Source organism: Phalacrocorax carbo, chromosome 8 (assembly GCF_963921805.1).
Source record: "Phalacrocorax carbo chromosome 8, bPhaCar2.1, whole genome shotgun sequence".
NCBI lineage: Eukaryota > Metazoa > Chordata > Aves > Suliformes > Phalacrocoracidae > Phalacrocorax > Phalacrocorax carbo.
This window is the reverse complement of record NC_087520.1, coordinates 40,175,336-40,192,698: the sequence shown is the minus strand read 5'-3', so window position 1 is coordinate 40,192,698 and position 17,363 is coordinate 40,175,336. Positions and strand designations below refer to the sequence as shown.

Sequence of the window (17,363 nt, the reverse complement as noted above, 5' to 3'; positions counted from 1 at the left end):
GGTTAGTGAGTTGATTTGCCAGAGACTGGGCTGAAGCATAAAAGACTGCGTTATTAGGACTGATCCGATGCAATCTCAATGAAATGGCAAGGAGGGGTATCTAGGCATGGTGTTATTTTCAATACAGTTCCTGAGCAGAGTGAGGAAGTTACGTGTTAACATAGGTTAGCTCGCACGTCTGACCTTCATTGTTCCCAGTGGAAACAGTGACAGTCTATTAGTCCTCCACAAGGGATATCACTGTCTCACAGCAGCTCTGAAAATTCCCCCAGGACACTCCTGGAACAACAATAATTCAGCAAGAGTTCACACAACGTTAGAGCTCTGTGAAATGTTTGCAACAAATCTTGCTTGGATGGAGAGGGGGATGTGGTAGGAAGGGGGAGAGGGATGGTTTTGAACTCAGCTGCGTTTGAGAGGAGACATTAACCTTTCAGGCAAGTCAGGCAAGGTGGGAGTTTTGCAACAGGAAAATCTTGATAATTCTCTTGAAATGAAATAGCCAAATAGATAAAAGACGGTGGAAATTAGTTTTTTAGCTTAATCTTGCTTCTGGAGTAGAATATCAGCCTCTAAATCGGAATTTTAAAGTGAAAGACAAAGAATTTAAACTAGGAAACTTCTAGGGGCTAAAAGCCAAAGAAACTGATTTTCAGCTGAACTCTTAGGAAATGGAGTGACAGAGTTTTAATACAGCTTATAGAAAGTAGTAGTTGAGTTTGATACAAAAATAATGGTATGCATGGGTAAGTAAATCTGTAGATTTTGGCGCATTGAGTGGCTGTTAAAAAATCTTTTCATAGCTCTAGTTTCAGAATACAAGAGTAGGAGTAAAGAAACTCTTAGGTCGGCTACTGGATTTCTTAGACCTGATCTTCTCATCTTTGGTTACACTATCCTTTCCAACACATTTTACCTTTCAATTACTCCCGTACCCTTTGGCCTGTAGCATGCTTGTGTGGTGTGTCCTGGCCTAAAATGGAGCCGAGCCTGTCAGTGCCCACAAAGGGACGAGTGATGTCTTACAGAGTCATCCTGCTCCAGGTGCCCTAGGACTCCAGACTTCAGTAAAAATACAGCATGGGCTACGCTCGGGGTAAACTCTACTTGCTGTTTTGGAGGTCCTTCAACTGGGAGGCGTATCTCAAGACACAGAGTTACTTGATGTTACTAGGGCCCCTGGATGGCTTAATCCAGGCTTGATCGAAAGGATTAATAAATGAATTCTTGACTGAGCCTGCATGTGAAGTCTGTATTGGAGAAAGGCTTATGCTTTGGCCCAACTCCAAGAGAAACTAATCATCATGAACTTCATGCAGATTTACGATTATTCTTTCTATAGAAAGGGTTAGGCCAGCACTCTCTGGCAGTAATGAAAAGCCTGCAGAAAAGGAGAAAGCCAAACATACACAGAACAAACATTGTATATAGGTTTGTTTCCTTGAAATTCCTCCCTTGAATTTTCTACATTTTCACGGAAAACTGATGGGAGAGTACTACCATGTATTAAAGCAGATAGAATCGTTATGCTCATCTCAACACCAGGAGACAGAAATATACAGTCTTATTTTTTCAAGGGAGATGATATCATGAAATAAAGTGATAAGAAAGAAAGTTACCGTGATAGTATGAAATATGTCCACTGGCTGCCTTCAGCCCAGTAATCTTTTATGTTCAAACTATTACTCAAAGTATGGATTATTGAAACGCTGTTCTTCTGTGGCACTCTCTTGGGTGATCTATGGAAGCCTATAGAAGTTAGTGAAAAGAATCCTATCATTTCTGGTTGTTCCTTAAAAAAAATGGGAATAAAATAATATATCTATTAAATTTCAGTACACGAATATACATGCGTTGGAAATACAGTATGATAGCAGGGGTTTAAAAAGGTGCTATTTAATAATCAGATTTCTAATAAACTTTTAGAATATGCAGAAAAAACAGAAAACCTGTTGAAACCTGCTCATCCAGGATTTTGGGCTTTCTATTTTTTTATTAAAAGCGGGTTGAAAACAGTTTTGTAATCTATTTCCAACACTGCATTTGCAGATATGCATGGATTTGTTAGGTTATCTCCTACTCATAGGGTTTTGTTAAACAAGTTGTAGAACAGTTATTAAAATGAAAACCACAGCTCTGCCCTTGGTCTTGAGATGATAGCTTTTTGCTTTTTCTTTTTAATGCTAAATTTTTCACATTAACATGTGATTTTCCTGCCTCTTACCCAAAAAGGACATAGTGGGAGGGACAGAGGTAATACAGGGGCTGTAGAATTCTTTCATTTAATATGGCAACAGACCAGTGGTCTGTAAGATCCCGTATCTATCCCAAAAGAAGATTAAAATCACTTGGCCAGCCAGGCAGTGCGAGATGGCAGCAATTCTTCTGTGATCCTCGCACGTCATTAGTGTATTTCTAGAACCATAGGGACTGTTAATCCTTGTGACTTAAGCTAAATAGTCTAACTACAGATGTTACTACTTTGTACATTCTGCATTATTTGGATCTCATTAATGTGTGACATGGTTTATGAGCTACATGATGTGTGATGTGTGAATGGGTGTACAAGGACAGGGGAGTGCCTCCCACTTGTGGGGCTGTGTAAAGGCTGAGTTCATTTTGTGCACATGCAGTAAGGGTGAGCATAAATCTCCTTAACTCTGGAGAGTTAGGAAACTGCTTGCTTCTAGCCTGGCTTTGACTTAGAGGCAAAATGGGGTATGTGATTAAAGCACAGCAACAGCTGATTTTATATCACTGCTGATGGTACTCCAACTTACTGAAAGATGCCTTGGTTCATGCTGGTGTGGCCATTCTGAGGGCACCAGGCAGCCCTTTTCTAGTCCAGAATATCTGCAAGAGTGTTGAATAATAAGCAGTGGAGGGAAAGGTGCTTACTAATTCACAGTGGAGAAGGATGGGCACCTCTCAAGAGGTGCAAGACTGCAGGATGCTCAACCTAGTGTTCAGTGAGATGCTACAGTGATGCATCTGTTAGGAACAAGCACCTCTGTACTGCTCAGGTCCCCTCACCCAAACATTCATCCCTACACTGACAACTGTGTCAGGTCTTCAGGTCTCAGATGTGTTTGATTAAAAGGTCAAATAGCAATTTAATCCCTGTTGCTCTGTCATAGACAACAAATACTTCATGGTAGTGTGGGTGATCCCAGCCTGGGTGTCATTTCTCCTTGTCATGAGCTCTCATATCAACTTTTGAAAGACAGATTTGATAAATTATAATAGCAGATACCATGGATAATACCCACATGAGTATATATGTTCCAGGATATCTGGTTTTCCCACGTTGTTCTAATATTTATGGATTTTGTATGGTTGTAACCACTGCTACCACCATGACATGGAAACAGAAGCAGCTGCTGTATGTGGAACTGATAAGTCATTTCCTCCTATACTCAGGATTGGTATTTGACAGCTTGTCATGGAAAATGAAGCCAGGTGATGTTTCTAGTGTTGGGAGATGGAGAGAGCTATTTATTCTGTCACCTTCTATAACCTTTTTGGGCAATATGGATCACTTGCATTTCTTAAGATGCTGTGATAATACATTCCTGTTCACCCTCCTCAAAGAGATTCCTTCCTTGTCTCAGTGAAGCAACAGCTAATGATATGGACACACTTATTAGATTTGTCTTTAGATGTTTGCATTCCAGTGTTAACATATCATATAGCTATCTTTCCCCTTGAAAACAAGCAAAACACCAAAGAATAGCACCACCCATGCTTAGCATCACAGGAGTCCCAAGGAGGAAACGTCAGTAATAATAATATTTACTTTCTTGGATGGGTGCATTTAACTATATCATTAGCCTGGGAAACTATGGGAGGCATAAGGACTCAAACCTAGTGATAGGAACCTCCCTCCTAAATGACATTCCTCATGAGTGCAGGATAGAGCTGAGACAGAAGAAGAGGTATTTAATGGGCAAGGAGTCAGTAGGATTGTCCCAGGAGCTGGCACCCTTTTTCTTTGTAATGTTCACTGTAGTGCTCGCTGAAATACAAATCAGTGGGGAGAGGGTATTCTTTCCTTCTAAAGTGGGGTTTGAGCGGGTCTTCTAATAAATCAACTACACTGTTAAAAAATAATTCCCATGAAAGCATAATGCTGCCAAGCTTGAGAAAGCTATCGACTTGACAATAAATGATAGCCATATAACCGTCTAGGAAGAAGTTCTAAGGTTTTTTGAAGTTTCAATAGGGATAAGTGGCCTGTTGGGTAGTTTTCCATTTCTTGTAATATCTTGCCTTTTTTGACCAATTTGCCCTGTCCTTACATGTTGAATTTTGGCCGGTATCCCTAAAAGCCTGCTAGAAACTCAGCACGTACTACAGGTCTGCAAACCAGACAGCCATATAACAATGACTTTCCAGTTTCCATGGCGTCTAGCTCTGACTTCCTGTGGTACCAACAGGATTATGCTGGGTACCTGGCATGTCACGCAGGTCCCAATGTACTGATGTTCTGTTGTCCTGTGGCTGTATTGTGCATTAAGGGATGAAGCTACACTGTCTCTTTTGGTCTGCAAGCATGTAATTCCAATGAGCAGTATCCCCCACAGGGCAATAAACTCTTTAGTAACAGTAATGTAGCAACCACAATAATGAAAAAAGTGATTACATTCTACATAAAAATATAAAAGCTCGTTTGATCCTAAGGTCCCCAGTGGCACATTACCTGGACTTTTATTTAAAATATAACATCTCTTACTTGCATCTTATTCAGGTCCTTTGTTAACACCAGTGTAAAACACCAGTAAAATTGTCATTGGAGGAATTTAATAAGGAGTGGGTATGGCTCAGTGATCCATGCTGCTAATTCTGAGTCCTTCCATGAATCTAACCTAGAAAACTGCAAGATGCTCTGCTTGGGTGTTTCGTTGCTGAACCCCAAGGAATGAAGGCAGATAAGCTGATTCCTTCTTTAAAAGTGGAGCTCTTTCATCTCCTAAAATGGGAATGCCTCTAAAGCCGTAAGTAAGAAATGTGAGAGTCCTTTCTTGTACTTTTACTCGCTCTTCATTCATGATGGTTTCCCTGCAAACCCAGAATAACTCCAGGGGTCTAGAATGGCACCAGAGGATTTTCTTCCATGTGTATGTCAGGGGATCTGAGAGCAGAACCTAGCCAAACCCTACTCTGTAATCTACCTTGCTGTACTTCTATGGTATCTCATACTGGGAGGAAACCAACCCTGCTAAGTATTGCATGCCTCCCAGTATAGATAGTATAAACATTACTGAGCCTGTGGGCAGACTTCAAAAGAGTCTGAATTCCAGTGGCAATTTTTTTGTGCTGTCCCTTCTTGTAATCTGTACAGTTGAACAGGAATATATTTGGACTTTTTCCATTTCCTCCTTTTTCTGTCAGTACCACATTATCTCCTTCTGAAGGCTCTGGCCTTCCCATCATGTCACTAAGGAATTAATCCCCTGCACTGTAAGTAAGAACATATGGTAAGCCATTAGTCATCAGTCGGTGCAACAGACACAGTTTTGTTCTAGAAAGTGTGCTGGACAAGATGGTGAATGGAAGGATGGAGTTTTTCATAGGAGTTATATTCTCAAATCAGAGACAGATCTGAAGATTTAGAAAGTGCATTAGCAGGTAAAGTGCATTAGCAAATCCCCCTGTGAGGTTTAGCAAGGGCATTGTGCTGAACTTTGAGGCTGTGATGCAAAATAAGCTTCTACCTCCCTTTTTACGGAAACTTTCTGCATTCTTGGAGGCCAAGGGCCTACCTTCATTTCTGAGTGTGCAAATTGCATCATATCAAATGGAAGCAAACTAATTTAGGTGAAGAAACACATTGCTTCTCATTTTTCCAGTATATGAATGTATTGACAGTCATCCCAGGAGCTGCCTCAAAAATTCATCTGTACCTCCCTCTTGCATGACATAGTCCCTTCAGCAGTTGGTGAACACACGGAATATGTCATGTATATTGAAACCCTCTCTAGCCCTGTTCTTCCTCCCATTATTTGATCACATCCACTTCTTGTCTCACTAGAGGTGTATGGTCAATCACAGCTCTAGGGCAAGGACTGCCTCTTTGTTTTGTAGGCATATGGGCACATAATGCAACAGGACCGGTGTTTCTAGGTGTTAACACAAAACATTAAACTATTATGTATAATAGTAATCAAGGCAGTAGACTGCCTAAAATGAATGTGGTAAAAGGTGACGCCATTTCAAAATAATATCCACCAAAGGTCTTTTTACCTGAACAGCAGGTGAAATGTCTTTACAAAGAGAGAAGTAGTGTTGCAAAGCGTTCTTGGGTTCTCTTCCATGGAGCTGACTGCAACATCAACTAAGATTTTAAAACACCTTTGTTTTTGAAGTGATGAGCCTTTTAAAAATAATACTGCATGGGCAGCCCTAGTGAATAGGAATTGAGGGAGACATGTGGTACAATGCTTGTTCTCTTACTAGTCATTGACTGAAAATGCTCACGAAAGGAATAAAAAGTACATTTGCCTTGTTAATACCATTTGTATTACATATTCATAAACCATTTTATAAAGCTCCCAAGGAAAAATTCAATTGTACTGAAAGCACATAATGGTAGAGCAGCCATACAGAAAACAGGCAGCATGTTACAGAATTAACTGCACAATGAATGAAATGCTATGTCTATAATAAACCCATTCAGATATAAATTATGGGAGAGTAGATGAAATGTTTGTTAAGCAATAAAGCTTGCAACCGTACATGTGAAATTGAATGGGATTTATCATAAAATATTGTGGAGGATACAGGCTGAATATGTGTTACAAATTGACTGAATTAAAAATAATCCAAGGAAAGCAAGCTTTTGGGAGACCAGAAATTTTAGGAAATGAGTTCATAAGCTGTTTAGCTCTGACCCAAAGTCCCTTGGTGCCAAGAAAAAGAGAGGCAAGAAAATAAGAACAGAATAATTTCTTAGAGGACCACAGTTACGTTGTCTTAATTTTAACCTCCTAAATTTTGTCAAATAATCAGACTCCCTATTGCATCTCACTGGAGTGGAGGGTAGAGAATTTGGCCCAGCAGTGTTTGGTTAGTATGATTTACAGTGGAAGATTTTTTTTTCCCTGAACTGTTTATCTCAGTAAGTCTGTTGTACTGAGGGCAGGATAGATGATATTTTGGTTGGACCTTAAAGAGATATGTGGTATGTTTTCCCAAAAGACCTTACCAGATATCTCAAGACAAACAACAGAGTTGCTAAAGAACACATTCTGTGGGATCTCATACCAAGCTTTGCTGAAGTCCATTTCTCAAAATTACATAGCCTACGCTTTTTTTTGTTACTTGCAAAAATTGAAAATACTTACGGTTTTTAGAACATGATGGAAATATCGCACTCATGAACAACAACAAAAAATCACCAAAACCTTAGAATTAGATTTAAAATTCAAATAGATGTTTGTGGGATAGGGGGATAAAAAGTGGGTGGGATAATTTCTAACCACAAATATAATTTGTACCTGTGGAAATGTAGGATAACCTAAGAAAAAGAGAGAAATCAGAACTGCAGAATCTGTGCCTGAGAGGGTTAAGAGCATTGTCCCTTTTCTTAAGCTTAGCTAGATGCTTTTTAGGTCATGTTTCTCCTTTTCAAGCAGTGAATAAAGGCTGTTTCTCAAAGTAGTTAAAAGTATAAAAAGAAGTCTGGAAGCCAGAATACAAAGTGGTGTTTCTGCAGGGGCTTTACGGTGATTGTTCTGATTTACAGATGGAGGATCCTGCATGTAGGCTGACGATGAGCATAGCCAGGTACCACAGACGTGGTTGACATGGTCTTTATGTGTCTGCTGACCCTGAGATCCCTATTTCTGTGGGTGTGTTTCACTGTGGTGACATTCTGATAGGGTTTGTCAGGCCGAAGGAGTAAATATGTAGCTTTCCCCTGATTAACACACCTGACTAACCAGTAGATTTCCTTTAATCTCATTGACGGTGTAGCCTAACAGAATCCTTTTTGGTTCGCTCCTGCTTGCTGTTTAATAAATAAAGGGATTTCCCTCCTCAGAGCCACACGTAAAAAGCACTTTGAGTTGTTATCCAGCAGCGTTTTAATTTCAAGAGGTAATGCTGAGCCGTTTTTATGGAATGGGAGCCGCTGGGCCATTACTGCAGAGCTAAATATAAATAAATGAGGAGAAATTAACTCAAGTAGACTCCATTTTCCTTCCCTGCCAAATGGATGTAGTTTCCCATGTATAAGAGATTTTGTGGATTTTTTGTTGTTGTTCCCTTTTTTCACGGGAAAACCCACACTGAGTACAAACATACATCGGCCTCTCGCAGTGTATCAAGAGGGGTTGGTAATGTTACCCTTTTAAGAAACATGGCATGTGCCCAGCACTTTTGGATTGCATTTTATTCCTAGGAATACGGGCTATGAAAACTCTCTTACAGAGGAAGAAAAGCCTGTTAACTTGTCAGCTTGCATCTGAAAGGCCAAGGGTTCAAAGCTGCTCATCAGCGTTGGTTGACATTCCCCCTTAGTGCCTTTGGAAGTATCAAGTTTGCCAGTTATTGACTGCATTGCTGAGTTATCTGTTGTATAAGCACAATTTCCATAAAGGACATAAAGCCGGGGACATGTTCACCATGCGTTTTAAGACACGGTTGATTTGATTTTCTCATTTCTTTTTTTCTCTAAACATATTTCTCTCAAATAGTAAATTGTAACAATATTATTGATTGTGTTCTGCACATAGAGCAATAACATCTATTTGGCTTTTTTTTTTTCTTAATTATTTGCTCAGAGGGTGGAAAGCAGTAGCAGAGGTGAAATACCTTTGTCCCCTAGCGAGGAGGGCTTTCCAATCGAGATCAGCAACATGACAATTCAGGATCTGTTAGCACCTTAACAGACCAGGCAGATCCCCTGAACATGAAATCTTTCTCTGCACTTCAGTAAGAAATTCAGGACTTCAAATCTAAACCTTAATATTGAAACACCCATGTTTTTCTTTGATTAACAACTAAATTCCTGCATGATTTGAATAAATCTGGGGGAGAACTCTCTAGGAGCACAAGAATTTTAAAGTCAGTTGAGGGGAAAAACATGCCATATATAATCTGCCCTGGGGAAAGAAAATGCATCAGGTTTTGAAATGCCAAATGCAGGCAATTCAGCAGAAAGTGAATTCTGGGCAGGAACACAGCATTCAGCTGGTAGAACAACAGCAAAGATGTCTCAGTCAGTTCTGTCTTTTTGCTGTGTACTTTATGTTATTGCAAGTGAAGAGGTAATATCACTCAACGAGGCAAATTTCAGCCTTAGATACATGCGCATAATTATCAGTGACCTTTTATTTCTGAGAGAGAATTGATTTTGATGAGAGCCCTACCTCCTGCTCTTAGGGCAAGGTCTTGCCCAATTTGTTTTGCATGCTCAACGGTCATTATTTGGATGAACCAATCATGGGGATTGGCTATTATTGATAGATCTGTGAGGAAATATGTCAAAGTTAAGTAAAAAAATAAAAAAAGACATGAAATTAACACGAACATGGTTTTTCCTAATCGGATACATGTTTCAGTAGCTCTTGCTAATGTGGCAAAATCTACCCAGCAGGATGCGATTGATATGAAAGGTTTATTAAGAAAAGCAATTCAACAAATACGTTATATACAGGGGGGCATTACTCAGGATAAACTAATCTGGAAAATTTAAAATTATCCTCCAACAAATATTGGCCTATTGCAAGATGTGCAGACCTGAACCAAACCTTCTTCTAAGGTTCATCAAAATGTTACAGTAATTTTTTGCTATTCTGAAACAGCTCTCATCCTGAGGAACTGCCAGGTTTTCTGACACATCGTAATAGGAGGGCAAAGGACTCTTATGACACATATGTAATGCCCACTTAGCAGGTGGGAGAAACAGGGAGTGCTCAAGCTCATGTGTCCAGTAATTTTAGGAGTCATGATTAAAAGCTGAGTCCTGCATCTCTGGAAGAATCTTGGTTGGGCACAGGAGGAGCTCTCAGCTTTCTGACTCATATGGAAGAGTGCTTTGTGTCTTCCTAAATGAAGGTCCAGATCATGGTCTGGATGGTTGACAGTGGTGCGGTGCGTGCCAGAATCTCCCCCTGGCTTTATGAAAAGCGGTAGGTGCTCTGCGCCTACATGTCTCTACTTGTTTATGCAAAAAATCTGGCTCCCAAAATTAGCGAATGCTTTTCAAGAATTTTGTCCAAACAGTTTGCTGCAGTGAGTTAGTAGCAGAAGTATGAATAGAGCCCAGGGCTCCTCACTCCTGGCCCCGTGCACTAACCACCAAGACCGTTTACTTTTCTAGCCAGGGCCAGAGTGAAGATGTGAAAATACCACAGGCAAAATTTGGTTTTTTTCAATTTTTCCACTCAGTTTTGCAGGCTCAGGAGGTTTGGTTAGCTCTCCATGTTGAGCAAGAGGATAATATTGGCTTTGCCGTGGAGTTTTTCACTCCTAGGTGTATGAAAGATGAGTCTTTCATCTTGCTTTCCCCTCTGACCTCTGCTTGAAGGCGAGTGGAGATGTATGTTATTTTTCCTTTGGAGAAACTGGCATAGAAAGAGGGGTGGGCAAGGAGAACTCAGCCAGTTGGGGTACTGGCGTCAACCTCTTGTTGGCAAAGAGGATGGGGAGAACAGGCAGGCCGGGAATAGCAAATGGTCGACAGTCCTGGTCTGTGCTGTTGATTACATCCTCCAGTGATCCAGCCAGGGGATCAGCGGGCCAGTTGTGCCCAGTCATTAAGGAAAGGCACGTCTGTAATTAATGGCAAAGGGCCTGATACAATAAAAGGCATGTCTGCCTTCTGCATTGTGAAGCCCGCACAGGGCTGCAAAAGACGCCAAAGAAAATCAATGTTAAGCAGCTTGTATGGATTTGTGCAGACCTATACAGTGCCAAAGTCCAGACATATTTCTCATTGAGCTGAGTCCTCATATGTTTTATTTATAATTTAATGCTAAAATTTATGAAGGAGATGCATGGCAGAGGGAGAACCCATAACCTTGTCATTTCTTTTCTTAAAGCAGCAGCTACTAGATCGAGAAAAGAATTATGGCCTCCTCCTTCTCTCTGACTCCCCGGCATAAAGTGTAACATGATAGAAATTTTTTTCCCTCTGAGTTTGTTTTCACTGAATCGGCTGTACAGCTGAGTTGCCTGTTGCATATCACACAGCAAGTTTTTATCAAAATTGTGAACTGCCAATCACTTGCTCTAAACTAAATCACCTCAGATGTTATTCATCAAGCATGCCATGTTACATTATAGACGTTCATAACTCAGACACTTAAGGTATAAAAGAAATTAATTGCCTGCATTGTTTTCCATAAAAACAAATAAACAGCACTAGGTGCCTCTTAAAGTCAATCAGAGGATTGATTTTAAATCAAATTGTGTTTCACCGTACTTCAGGCACTCACCACTAGAAGCTGTAATCTTGGGACTTTAAATATGGATACTGTAATTTCAGCATGTCACATGCTTTAAACATTTGTATTGAAATTCAAACCATTGTCGTAAGAAAATAAAAAGAGTATACATAAACATGTATTAAACATGACAGCAACATTAACAGCCCTGTTTGGAGGGAGGAAGGATTTTAACACAATACATTATTTACGGGTCTCTTTTGTATTGTTCCACCATGATACCAGGATTACATTTTCCCTGAAACTGTGGGTCAGGCTTTTCCCCTTCTGACATCAGCCACATTTGTATTACGAAGCCCAGATGAAACAACAAGGTGCAGGATTTCTGCTGGCGTGCGTTCAACCAGATCAGCACTGCAGAGCGTGCAGAGCTTAATTGAATTGTACTGGAAACCTAAAAGAGAAGAGGCTGCCAGGGAAAGAACACAGGTTCCTGCAATGGAGAAGACCTAATGACAGGAGAACCTCAAAATGTTTTTTTCCATTAAATTGCCAAGAACAGGTAGGAGTCCAAAACTCACACAAGACTCCTGGGTAGGGATCCAAAAGTTGCATATATTTCCATGTTCATTTGAATTACCCAAATGGCCTGGTTCAGCAGAATCTGAGCTGGGAGTCTCAGGGAACAGCTGTCACATGAGATGTCTAGTTAAATTTAGTTAAACAGTTAAATACTACCACTTTTATAAGCAAAAGAAAAGAAACTCCACCTAATCCAAAACATCTCACATTTTCTTTAACAAAAACATTTGTTTCCTCTTTTATCCCCCCTTTTTCGTGCCATAAATCTGTCAGTTGTTTAAAAGATGTGATTGCCCTTATAAATGTATCGAAGATAAGCTAGGTTGTAAAGGATTCAGGTTCATGAACTGTGTTTATACAGTCTATTGTTTAGTACTCATGAATATTTGATTCTTGTCCTTCCTGCACAAATATTCAATCAGATACCATTCAAATTGATAACAGGTGTCTGATCTGGGAAAAAATGGCAATGTTCTTTGACTGGAGATGTGATTGTAATACAACTCAACTTCAGCCATGGAGTACGAAGGAGTGTCACACATTTCAGACAGGACCTGTTGGGAGAGAGAGTTCCTAATTAAAACAGCATACCGTGTAATTGTCTGGTAGGTTTTCAGTAAGCAACCATCCCAAAGTGCATTAATTGCGATTTATTTTTTTGTGTCTTTATGTGAAATGGAGAATGCATCATAATTTTTAAAAATTGCATGTTCTGATGAGAAGTTATGTACAGAGAAGAATACAAATCTCTGTAGTCTGCAATTCCATAGGTTCCTTACCTTCCCAGTATTAAAAAACTGTGATTTCCCCCGACCATGTGATGACCAGGAGACATAGAATAATTGCATTATGTGATATATTATTTAAGATCCAGTAAGAAGGTGCCTGTTTCTTAAAGCACAGATGCTTTTCAGATGAGTTTCAACTTTCCACTACTGGAAGCTTCCTGTAAGTCACTTTACATACTGAAGGAAAACAAAATGTGCATAGAAACAGCAGGGAGCAGGACCTGCTAGTGTATCCTTGAACCTTGGAGCAGTGCTCATTTCTTGCTCAGGGAGGTTTGTTGACATGAACAAAGTTATGCCTGATATGGAAGGAGTAGCTGCAGAGTGAATATAGATATATAACTGGAATTTTGCTCCCAGGCACATGAAAATAAGTCTGAGGAGTCAGAGGTCCAATATGTTCAACTAAAGCAAATACAAGTTTAGTCATTGAATTAACCAAGGCAAAAATCAATTCTTAGTTGGCATTAGGAAATACAGAGTATATTCCATGTGTAATTAACTGATATTAATAGGAACTCTTTGGAAGAGCCATTGAGCAAATATGTAAATAGTTTTTATTTTTTTATGTTGTTGTTATGATGAAAATCTTCCTGTGGGAGGCCTCAGCCTTCTGAAGGGCGTGGAAGAGCAGGGAAGTAGTGCCTCAGTGCTCATGTGTTTTGCATGAAGGACCCAAAGCACTGTGCTGTGAAGAAGCAAAGTGCTTCAGTTCATTCTCGTTGCTACCCAATGCGTGGGTTTCCTTGCTGCGTTCTGCAAGGGTATTTTTAAAGTTACTGTTTTGTCTTTGTTGTGCCTCTTCCCCCACACCCTCCCACCCCCTGAGTTTAATGCTTAAAGAAGGAAAATTGGAAGCTCTGAAAATTATTTTCTTCTGGTTGCCAGTGAAGACAGTTTTTCATATTTCTTTATTTACAGCACTTTATATTTTCATCAATATGGCTCTGTAGGTGTAGGAAAGAAGTTCTATTTTATAGCATTCATGCCCATTCAGTCTTTGACCATACACATTTGACTACTGACATGGAAAGCTAATGGTGTTTACAGGTGGGATATGCTCAGACCACAAGCATTAGATCAATGAATGGTCAGTCACGTGAGGATAAGGATTTTTTATAGTCTTGTTGGATTTATACGTTTGAGCTAGGCAGCTGTTCACACTGAATAGTTCTCCCACATCCTTCAGCTCACTAGCTCTCATGTATCTCCAAAAAATTAATTCAGCCATGGGGCGTTAACTCTCATTGTTTATTTGCATCTTAATTACGGCTGGCAATTCTTGAATGGTATCAAGTACCCTCCCCCACATCTCTCTCAAACCTTCAGATCCATCTGACAACCCTCCGTCCACTTGTTCCATCCAGTTCCCCAACACACAAAGTTGCAGCTTTCTGCGTGAAGTGGGGAGAGGGGGCGAGGTGCTGCATCTGCTATACGAGCTGCCAAAACCAAGGTATATTGCAGAGAGCTTTGCTCTTGTTGATTGAAAAGCCCTTTTTGGGTTGCTTGTTTGGGTAAAGTGTTTCTGCTCTAGAATGGCATAAATTGTAAAAGTTCTCTTTCTTTTCTCTTTTGAATGCGAAGCAACTGTCTGTTTCTGAAGGTTCAAACAAATGCTTTAGTTATACTCTGTCTGCTCAGCACTCCAGTGCACAAACCCTGGTATTTTTAGGGAGTGCAGACCCTGAAGCCAGTAGCACACTAAAATGTTCAATCTTCCATAAATATTACCCTTCCCCTGACCTTCCTTCATTTTCCATGCTGGATTCCACTTTTAAATCTATTCATTTTGAATAGGCAGCAAAATCCTTCCCTGGAATAGACAACACAGATACACCTTGCCAGCTGTAGCAGTTCGTAATGTATATATTATTGAAATATTGGCAGTGGTCTCTGAAACCACAAACAGAATTAGTTGTACCCAGAGAAACATACTTTCTTTCAGTGGCTTGAGTAGCCAACAATTACTAAAAATATCCTCCTCCTTTCTATAATTTCAGAAGATAACATAGTATTTAGTGCACAAGTGACATAACACATGAATCAGCTCTTCATAAAGCCTTCTTTTTCCCATGGTATGTTAAAAATATTCAGATGGGGCAGCACACAGAGACAGCAATTTCTTTCTGTTCGTTATTAGGAGCATTTAATTCTTGCTAAAAGTTTCAAGTTGCCTGCCTTCCACTATTAAAGATTCTCTTCAGCTAAGCACAAATGTGAAACCTATCCTGCAACCACTTTACTCGCGTGCGTAACCGTAAGCACAGCAGTAACTGCGGTGACGTTTCTAACCCGCTGCTAGAAACACAGCAGGGAAGTGGTGGCAAGGCTGGGACTAGATCCCTGGCTCTGCTCCTCAGCACTCTCTCCTATTCCCTGGGCCACCGAAGCAGGGAGGGCTGTGTTGACTGAGGTGTGTTCCTAGTGTCCTTCCCATGGTGCCCGAGGAGGGCTGTGGTCGGTGGCACTGTGGGAGGAGTGTGGAGAAGGGTAATTCCATTGCAACTCGGAAAATGGCATTTGCATTATTTTTTTCTTGCGGTCTCTGCACTCCCCATCAGGAGTGGGCCATGGCTTGTAAATTGTTGCCTGGATCAGTGTGCTTAAAACTTTGAGGACTCTGAAGAGTTGTGATACATACTAGGTTTTGAGTGTTTATCAAGTTATTTATAAGTGATATAAATTTGCAATAACTGAATGATAGTATGGATGATATGCTGTGCACCCTAGGAAGAGCCAGGCTGGGAAACTGGTGGAAGAGACCTGTTGGATAGAAGAAAGCATCTTGGATTGCTGCAGTAATGAGCCTAAAACCCAAAAGTCAAAGCTTTCTGAGATCTGGACTCTGCTGGTATTCCTTGGCTTGGAATTCTTCCTTTTTATTGCTGACAAGCCAGGATATGGTGGCGTGTTCCTTGCGCTTCTTTGGTGAGATATCACTTTATAGGAAAACCAACCTAATAACCAGCAGCTGCTGGAAGGAGTGGCTCTGCTTCTCCATCCCTCAGTATTACTGACCTCTCCAATCCCTTGAAGCTGCACACTCTGGTATCTGTAGAGAACTCTTTTTCCCTCCCATATGTACTTTTCTTATAATTTAACTCGATGAATTTGCTCATGCTTTACTTGGATGTGCAGAGCCAGGAAGCAGAGACATATATGACCAAGTATGCCGGGCACTGCCTTACCTATAATGGGAAACTTCACCTATAGATTTGCTTGGAGTCGGAAGTTTGGCTGCTTCTGGATATTCAAACTGATTTTTTAGCTGTTTAATTCTCTAGGAAGGCTCTAGTCCATCAATCTATTAGAAGTAAAATAGCAGCGTGGATTTCTATTCAGCAAATGCTAAATGTTATTCTGAGAATTTCAGAGGGTGGGGGAAGCCCCAAAGCATGGGAGAAGTGTAAATGTTGTACCTACCTTTTTAAAAGGAGAAAAAGAAGGGATCAGAAATTCATAAATCGGTCAGCCCAATAGCTATTCCTGGAAATACACTGGAAGAAATCTTAAATAAAAATTATTTCTAAATATTCAGATGATAAGAAGGTTGTAAAAGATAGCATAAGAGTGATTTGTTCCAAATCCATCTGATTTCTTTCTCTGACAGAATAATTGGCCTGGGGAAAGGGGGAAGATGTTGCTGAATTATCCTGATTTCAGGTTTTGTTTTTGTCTCAAATAATGTCCTTGTGAAAAATCAGGAGAAAGAAAATTCCAGGAGAGAGTGCACAGCTGAAGAACTGCATTGGGCACCATATTTTACATATCAAGAAGGCATATTAAATTGAGTGGAGTGTGACAGGAAAATCTGAGATTTACAGAACATGACCTATGAAGAAAAGTTGTGGGAACTGATAAACCAACAGAGAAATCATCGTGATAGTCTTTCCAATATGAGAAAGTTACTCAAAGGCTGGTGCTTATTGTTCTCTCTCCACTTGAGGGAATTCAAAAGAAACCAATTTAATTTTCAGCCAAGATGCATTAGGGTGACTGGGAGGAAAACTTTCTAACCGCAAGGGGAATTGAGTAATGATGCAGACTTCATCAGAGGGTTTCCAGAACAGGGTAGACAGATGTTAAGGGGGGATCTGGCACCACTAACGATTCAAAGGCTGGGGAGGTCCTATCCAGGCCTGTGTTATTACCTGTGAAGAGCGACCCAAGAGGAAAGAGTAAAAGCTACTGCCAAGAGACTGTGAAAGGACAGTGGATTTATCAGATGGTAATAAATAGCTGTTTCTTAGAGATGGGGATGATATTACTTTCTAAAAAAAATTAAGTTCTTTCATCGTGAATTGATGGTGATATATACATTTTAATTTATATAGAAAAACACAATGTAAAATGTTAAAAAGGCATAGTATACTAGTGATAGTCTATCACAGACTCTGTTTATATATTGTAATACCAGCCCTAGCTTCTTACTTTAAACATCAGTTACATTGTGATCTAATAAAAGATTAGGGTTTTTTAAAGTAACTTTTACTAGACTCACATACAGTTTTAGCTCACATACAAATTTTTGTAGGCCTCCCGAGAACTTATAATAACAGGACAGGAGAGAATGATGCAGAATTAATTTTAATTTGCTTGT

The 17,363-nt window shown here is 40.1% G+C and overlaps 1 long non-coding RNA gene across 1 annotated transcript in view; it reads left to right on the top strand.

Annotated features, from left to right (window-relative positions):
• Nucleotides 1–17,363, top strand: part of LOC135314801 (uncharacterized) — a 223,270-nt gene that overhangs the window by 23,926 nt on the left and 181,981 nt on the right. The window lies entirely within an intron of this gene.